The 8,461-nt window shown below is 51.2% G+C and overlaps 1 long non-coding RNA gene across 3 annotated transcripts in view; it reads right to left on the reverse strand.

Moving 5' to 3' along the window:
- Positions 1 to 865: 865 nt before the first annotated feature.
- LOC139705251 (uncharacterized) overlaps positions 866 to 8,461 on the reverse strand; it is a 41,264-nt gene continuing 33,668 nt past the window's right edge. For 2 of the 3 annotated variants that reach the window (XR_011707154.1, XR_011707152.1), the window contains one exon: positions 866 to 2,767. This is a non-coding gene — a long non-coding RNA (uncharacterized lncRNA). The remainder of the gene's footprint in view (positions 2,768 to 8,461) is intronic. The other variant, XR_011707153.1, reaches the window with a different exon arrangement.

The following is an 8,461-nucleotide window of genomic DNA, read 5'->3' on the forward strand; positions in this document are numbered from 1 at the left end:
TCTTGTGCTCAGAACTGGGTGACACAGGAGGTGCTCAGGTGGCCTTTCATTTGACACCCCCTTTGCTGGTAACTATTAAGACAGTCCCCCTTTCCTCAAGTGACAGACAACAGGAACTAAAGGTCACGTGGCATTTTTTATTTTTTGGGAACCAGGGATTGAACTCAGGGACACTTGACCATGGCGCCCAGTCCCCAGCCCTGTTTTGCATTTTATTAAGAGACAGGGTTTCACTGAGTTGCTTAGGGCCTCCCTTTGGCTGAGGCTGACTTTGAACTCACGATCCTCCTGCCTCAACCTCCTGAGTCACTGGGATGACAAACGTGGGCCACTGAGCCTGGCAAAACCCCTCTTAATCTGTCTTGTAGATCATTCCAAATCAATATACAGAGTTGGTTCTTCACTTTTAAAGTCTACACAGTATGTCTGAGTAGGTGTAAATATCAGTAGTTTCCTACTAGTAGTGTTTGGTTGGTTTGAGGTCTTTCACTATTTCTGACAGTACTGGAGTGACTAGCGTGTCCTATCATCTTGACTTCCATGTGTATTTGGATCAAGTCCTTAGTGACATTTGCTTTATTTCTCTTTTTTCTGGTCCGGGGGATTGAACCCAGGGGTGCTTAACCACTGAGCCCCATCCCCAGCCGTTTTCATATATAGGGTTTCATGAAGTTGCTTAGGGCCTCACTTAAGTTGCTGAGGCTGGCCTCCAACTTTGGGTCCTCCTGCCTCAGCCTCCGGAGACATGTGCTTTCTTCCTGAGCCTCACACCAGTCCTGCAAGATGATACATAATGACCCCACTTCTACACACCAGAAAAGAGAGACTCTGAGACAGTGACCAGTCCATGCAGAAGTGGGATTTCAATATACAAACTTTATTACTATGTACACGTGTGGTAGATGTGGTTCTTGGGGAGGCAGAGAGGTCCTAGTCTCCCGTGGCCATCAGGGCATTCCCCTCACGACAGACTCTGCAGCTTCTGCCCAGAGCATGCCAAGGAGAAGGTGGCTGAGAGGAAGGTCACCACAGACCTGGGGGCATTAGGAGAAGCCCCTCGATGGCTGATTTGCTTCCCTGAGCCAGGGGTCATTAGTGTCGCTGTGCAGAGGGAATGGCGGGTGTCCGGCTTGCTTGGGGAAGTGGAGGCTCAGTAACTTGAGTTCCCAAAGGTGGCACTGGGGTGGCTGTGGTGGCGATGGGTAGATGCTGGCTGATGCGGTGTGCTGTGGAGCCATGAGCCTAGGGAGCCAGCCACATCCACACCTCACCCCGGGAACACAGCCAGTGGGGTCCAGGGGTGGCAGAGGGGGCTCCCTCGGGGTGGTTTTAACCAGAGCGGCTACAACCTGTCCTCATCTCTCCCACCGAGCCTGATGACCTGCTGGCTGCCCAGGAAGGCCAGAGTGCACCACAGGCTCACCTCCTGTGGCCACCAACACCCAAGCCCAGACCTGGCAGGTCCCTGTGGCCTCCTGTGCCCCCTGCCCGGCGCATGGCCGGGGGTCCTCAAGTGCTACCCATGCATGAGGTGATGGGCAGGGACACCTCTCTTCACCAGACCCCTTCTAGGGCACCCTCTTTAGTAGATACATGTGGGGACATGTTGGCTGGCACTTCCACCCAGGGGGACCCACCCGCTGCCTGTCTCTTAGGGATGGAAAGTGGCCTGTCCCTCTCTCTAGGAGGGACCTTACATTATTCCCTCATGGGGCATCAGCATGTGAAATCCCCCAGCCCCTCCTTCCCCAAGCTCCCTGATGCCCCACCATTTTCGCTCCCTGCCCTTCTCTGAAGGCCGGCCTTCATGGCTCCCAGGGGGAGGCTCAGGCAGGAGGCCAGAAATGGGGGACAAGGTGGGGACCCTCTCCCACATGTAGCCACCAGGCACTAGATAGATCACATTTCACCTAAGGGGGGTTCCATTCAGGGTCTGTGGCAGGACTTGGGGACCTGATGGTCCTGCGGCTCCATGAGAAGGGGACAGTGGGGCTTAGGGGCAGAGGCCGAGGTGCATGCTGTGTGGGAGAGGCCAGGGCACCGGGTGGGGCTGGGGCACCAGGAAGCTGGGGTGCAGGCCTTTGTCCCAGACCCTCGGGATCATGATGCACTGTCGCAGGCAAGTGAGCCCTGTTGCTTTTGGTGTGTGTCCCGGGTGGTTCTTTCCTATACTGCGTCCTGGGCTGGCCTGTGGTCACTGGAGGGCTGCCAGGGCGGGACTCACCCTGGGACAGGGATGGACCTTGTGGCCACCAGCTTCTTCTGCACGGGCAACAAGTCCCTGGGGGAGGTGTTCCTGCTGTCCCAGACTTTCAGGGACTCGGTGGTGGGCTCTGTCATCCACAAGAACCTGCAACACGTGTCCTCTTGTGGAGGTGGCCCCCCGAAGGTGTGTTCGCTCTTCTGGAACTTTCTACCTGCCGGGCACCCTTCTGCATGCTTGACGTGGGCACCTCTCTGGAGGCCCCTCAGCCTGGGCTGGGATAAGGTGGGGGACAGTAGGCAACAAGGCAGCTCGAGACTGTCCCCACAGCAGGGCTCCTAGGGCCTGGGCACGGGGGACTCTGCCCCTTGAACGCCCCGGAATGCTCTGGTGGGGGGCTGGGGGCACAGGGGACTTAGGGGTCTGGGCTTTGGGTACCTGTATGTAAAGTTGTTGGTGAATCTGTCTTGGGTCTTGGTCTTGGGTTTCTTATGTTGGGGACACCTCTTGTGGGTTCTCGGTTCCATGGTGCAGGGTGTCAGGACGGGACCCTTTTAGCCATGGCTGGAAGGCAAGGGGTATTCTCTAGAGAAGGGCAGGATGGGACACAGTGCTGCAGAGGCCTTGCTTAATTCTCCCCCTCTGTGGAGGACATGCCATCATCACCTCCAGATTTGGGGAGGGACATGGAAGCTCTGAAAGGCCAGTGCAGGGGACAGGAGGGCTTTGGGTAGGTGCTGGACTACGTGGCCTCAGAAAGTTTGGGTGGGCAGAACCCAGAAGTCCCTCAAAGCCATTCCATGGTGGCCATACTAGTTGCCTACGTGAGGGGCATGGGCCTAGCACCTTGACTCCTTCAGCTTCCCAGGGGTGGGAGTCCGGGGCAGCCCTCTGACCTCATGAGCATCCATCCTGGATCATCTCTACCACTGGGTACTCGCTGCTCCCCAAACTGACTTGGGGCTATCCTTCCTGGCCTCATTGGCTGCCAGAGCTCACCAGGCAGCCCCATCCCCAATTCTGAACACGACCACGGTGGGGCATGGGTCAGACAGTCCAGGAAGGACAACAGGAGGGTTGCTATGGTTTCCCCAAGGCTGGACCCCTGGCCACAAGCCTCCCTTGGGAGGCTCAGCCAGAAGGTAGGCCCAGCCCCAGGGGGGACCTCAAGCAGATGCCGGGCCACTGCGCTCTGGTTAGGAGAGGCCATTGGGGCGGATGTTGACCATGGTCCTCACTGTCACCCCATGGAGGTAGCCTGCACTCCATGGCTCTGGCCAGGAAGGGCCCATAGAAGCCTCTGAGGTCACAATCAGGGCAACAGCTAAATCCTGGGTTTTGCTGGCCCAGGGAGTGACCGTGGACAGCAGCAAGCGGGTGGAGACGTCACTGTGGCTGACCTGTCCTGGCGGACCTTGTCATGACCCGAGCTCCAGCCCCCAGGTACCACCAGGCCGGGGTCTGGCCTGGGCCTTGGGCTCTGCAGCCTGAATTCCTGTCTTCTGCCTCTCTGCTCCCCAGTTACCGCCATCTGCCAGGGGACAGTGTTAGTACCACCTCAAGGGTTATGGGGGGCATCGGATGTGGTCACACGTGTCACGTGCTTAGAATGATCTTGTGTCCTGGGGAGGCCTGGCAAGGCTGAGAACAGCTGGTCAGAGCTGCCTGTCCATCACCCCTGCATGGATGAGGGAATATGGACCAGGGTTGGAGTGTCCTTGGGCTAAGATGGTTCTTCTGGAAGCAGGAGGTAGGAAGAAAGGAGAGGCAGGGAGCAATGACCCTTTCTGCTCTGAGGTCACTGGGCCTTGCTCAAGAGTGTGAATATGAAGGCTAATGTACACGTGTTAGGGGGGGCTCGAGGACAAGGAACTCACTGAGGGAATCCTTCAGCAGAAGGAGGTGGAAGGACAGGGGATGTGGAGAGAGGCTGGACCAGGACAGGAGCTGTCCAGCCTGGTCCTGGGCAGCTCCTGCACCTCCAGGAGGGGCCATCTTTTCCTGCGCCAGGTAGTTGATCTTAGGTGTGTGTGTGGGGGTTGTGGAGTAGTGGCCCTGAGCAATGGCCTCCTGGCATAGAGGACCTGGGGTGACCTTACTCTCCTGTTGATGAAGACTAAGAACAGACTGAGAAGGAGACAGTGAGTGGGAGGGGTACAGGTCAGAGCTGTTAGGAGACTCCCAGGAGATTGCTTTCCCCTCCCTCCCTCCCTCCCTTCCTCCCTTTATGTTTCTTTTCTTTCTCTCTCTCCCTCTCTCTTTCTTTTTGGTACCAGAGATGGAACCCAGGGGTGCTTAACCACTGAGCCCCATCCCCAGTCCTTTTTACTTTTGTATTTTGCAACAGGGTCTTGCCGAGTTGTTGAGGCTGGCTTTGAACTAGAGATCCTCCTGCCTCAGCCTCCTGAGCTGCTGGGATGCCAGGCCCAGGCCCCCAGCCTGGATCGCCAGGAGACTTTTAAAGGGAAGTAAAATGAGATGTTTCAGGGAACCTCACCAGGGCTGTGCAAATCTTCAACTTAACTTTAGGTTTTCCCATTTCCTCTCTGGGCCAGAGGATCCTGCCAGCTTCCTAGACAGGGGCTTGAAACATACTGCAGGAAAGGGCATCTTTGGTGACACACACATTGGCTGGGGTAACGGGGGCTCAGACACTCCCTCGGGCAGCCCACTTGTTTCAGTAAATAGATTCTGGAAACTTCTTCTTCCACCATTTTCCAAAATGTCACTCCACTTCTTTCATTTTTAATGGTTGAGTAGATTCCATTATATGGACACACCAAAATTTGCTTAATCATTCACTCATTGAAGAACATTTTTGGTCCTTCCCACACTGGGGCCCTTGAGAATAAAGTAGGTTGGGTGTGGTTGCTCAGAACTGTAATCCTAGCTACCTGGGAGGTTGAGGCAGGAGGATCGCATGTTTGAGGCCAGCCTCAGCAACTTAGCAGGACCCTGTCTCAAAATAAAAATTTAAGAAAGACTGGAGGTGAGGCTCAGTGGTAGAGTCCCCCTGGGTTCCATCCTCAGTACAAAAGAAAAAAAAATCAATAAAGAGATGTAAATGTTCATGCACACACATAAATGAACACAAGCCTTCGTTTCTCTGGGATAAGTGTGTATCCATTGAGTTTTCATTTCCACTATCAAAAGGTAGGATTTTAGGGCTGGGGCTGGGGCTGGGGCTCAGCGGTACAGCACTTGCCAAGCATGCATAAGGCACTGGGTTCAATTCTCAGCACCACATGTAAATAAGTAAACAAAATGAAGGTCCATCAACAAATAATAAAAATTATTAAAAAATCATGGAGGATTTTCAGAGAATTCTGGAACTAGTATCACTCTAAAGCCAAAAGCAGACAAAGACCCACCAGGGAAAGGAAACTTTTGACCAATATCTTTCATGAACACAGATGTAAACATTCTTAAAAAAAACTATTGGCCAATTGCATACGAAAACACATGAAAGAGAGAGCGCATCATGATCAAGTGGGGTTCATCCCAGGGATGTAAGGTTGGCTCAACAAACAGAAATCAATCAATGTGACTCACCACATCAAAAGACTTAAAGGGAATCATCACATGATTATCTTAATAAATGCAGAAAAGGTATTTAACAAAGTACAGCACCCATTCATGTCAGAAAACCTAGGGATAGAAGGAACATCCCTCATAATGTAAAGACTGTGTATGAAAAAACCCAAGCCAATTGTGAATGGAGAAAAATTAAAGCATCTCTTCTAAAGGCAGGAGCAAGGCAAGGATACCCACCTTCACCACTCCTATTTAACACGGTCCTTGAAACACTAGCCAGAGCGATTAGGCAAGAAAAGGAAATTAAAGGGATACAAACAGGAAAAGAAGAGCTTAAATTATCTCTGTTTGCCAACAACATGATCTTATATTTAGAACATTCCAAAAAATCCTACCTGATTTACAGAACTCATAAATGAATTCAGCAAAGTATCAGAATGAAAAATCAACAGCAGATTCATCATTGGAGTATAGGAATATGAGTGTTTTAAAAGTGGCCACCCTCCCCACAAGTGAGCTACAGTTTCAGTGCAATCCTTATCACAAGGCCAGTGATATTCTTCATGGAAGCAGAAAAAGATCCTAAAAATTCATATGGAGATGTGAAGACCTGGAGTAACCAAAACCATCTTGAACAAAAGGAAGAGGTCAGAGGACATCACAGTACCTCGTTTCAAAACTTACCAAAAATCCATAGTAGTTAAGACAGCAGGATATTGACATTGAAACAGACACACAGACTAACGGAACAGGCCAGAAATGCACCCACACACCTACAGTCAAATGATTCTCAAGAAAGTCTCCCCAAACATCCAGAGGATAAAATACTGCCTCTTTATTAAATAGTACCAGAAAGACTGGATTAACATGGTAGACTGAAAAGAGACCTGCTCTCTCTCAAGCCACCCCGGATCACACTAAGATGGGTCAAAGACCAACATATAGGACCTGAAACTGTAGAAGTACATGGGTACATGTAGGTTTTCTGGTAGGACCTCCAAAGCTCAGAAAACAAAAGCAGAACAAACACTAGATCTTCAGCTCCCTGCCCAGGGCACGTGTGATCTCCAAAGGGCTTAAGGGTCTCCTCACAATGACCCTGATGGGTGCAGCACACAGGCCTCTCAACAGGCAGCCCTTAGCAGGCAGCCCTCATCCCTGGCATCTCTGCCCTCCTGAGCCCCCTCGGCAGCCCTGATGCCCTCTACAAGCTGCATCCACCTCTTCTGCTACTAGCAAGGACTCTGACATTGTGCACACTAAGCAGCATTGTACGAGCAGTGCATCTGCAGTTTCTTCTCTGAGGAGAGTCTTCTTTGAAAAAGTTGACACCTCTGAGCCTGCCATGGATGGCTTCTTGCTGATTTCTGATAGACCCTCAAAGCATCTTTCTTACCATCCTTGTGCAAAGTACTTGGCTTCTTTTAAAATAGTGACATCTCATTAGTGACCCTCTCCTCCTTGACAGGACTTTACAAGTGCTTCTTTTCTGACCAAATGGTGGAGGCTTCCATATCTTTCTGATATGCTTTTTTTTTTTTTTTCTTCCAATTCTCATCGTGAATCTGGCATAAAGAAGCCAGCCATGCTCAGGCCACAGCCTGAATGTTGTGTTAGCTAGAAATGTCCTCTGCCAGTTAAGGACCCCATCATCTTTAAACTCAGCCTGCCCCACTGTCTTGGTAGCACGAGCCAAATGTGAACAAGTTCTTTGCCAGAATTGCACGGGTGGCCTGTCCTGATTTCCAGGAGAACTCTCACTCCTGTCTGAGGCCTCATGAGCACAGTCTGTACTGTCCACATGCCAGTCAGTGCCAGTTTGGTTTTAAGCCCACACCATGATCACCCGTGAAGCTCTGCCTGTGGAATTCTAGACTTTCCCTAGCCTGCTCCACCAAACTCTTCCAAACTCCTTTCATAAATCCATTGCAAAGGCTTTTGAAACACATCATCTGTTAGAGTCACAGAAAGGACCACATCTTGTGTACCACTACTGGAAAGGAATCTTTTGGTTAATTTTTCACGTCTGTGAAAAACACCAGAGAGATCAACAACTTAAAAGGAGGAAATATTCTTTTGTTTTGGTTCACAATTACAGAGGTTGCCATCTATGGCCACTTGGCCCTGTTGCTTTGGGTCTGTGGTAGTGTCGTCCATCATGGTGGGGAGCGTGGGGTGGGACAAGGTTGCTTTCCTCGTGGTATCCACAAACCAGAAGGGAGACAGGGAGGGGCCAGGGTTCAATATTTACTTCAAGGGCAAGCCCTCTATGATCTATATTCCTCCCAATAGGCCTCACATCCTGAAGGTCTCATTTCCTCCCCAGAGTGCCACAGGCTGGACATGAGTCCTTCAACACCTGGGCACCAGGCATTCCAGACCCAAATATCACACTGTGCTAAACCAGGCTGTGCCCAGTTGAGATCCAACTCACCGTTTTCCCTTGAAGGCCCATTCAGAAAGTAAATATTTGTGTGACAGGTGAAAGTAAGTGGTTCCATTACTCATGATGTCTATGCCATCTATATGTATTGAGGTAAATCATCAAAATGCAAACAGCACATTCCATATCAGAACTTTACCAAAAGACAATGTCTAGAAAGGGCATGAGGGTGCCTGCCTGTCATCCAGCAGCTTGGGAGGCAGAGACAGGAGGATTGCAAGTTCGAGGCCAGCCTCGGCAACTTAGTGAGGCCCTAAGGAACTCACTGAGATCCTGTCTCT

Source organism: Marmota flaviventris, chromosome 3, assembly GCF_047511675.1.
Source record: "Marmota flaviventris isolate mMarFla1 chromosome 3, mMarFla1.hap1, whole genome shotgun sequence".
In the NCBI taxonomy this organism is placed as follows: Eukaryota; Metazoa; Chordata; class Mammalia; order Rodentia; family Sciuridae; genus Marmota; species Marmota flaviventris.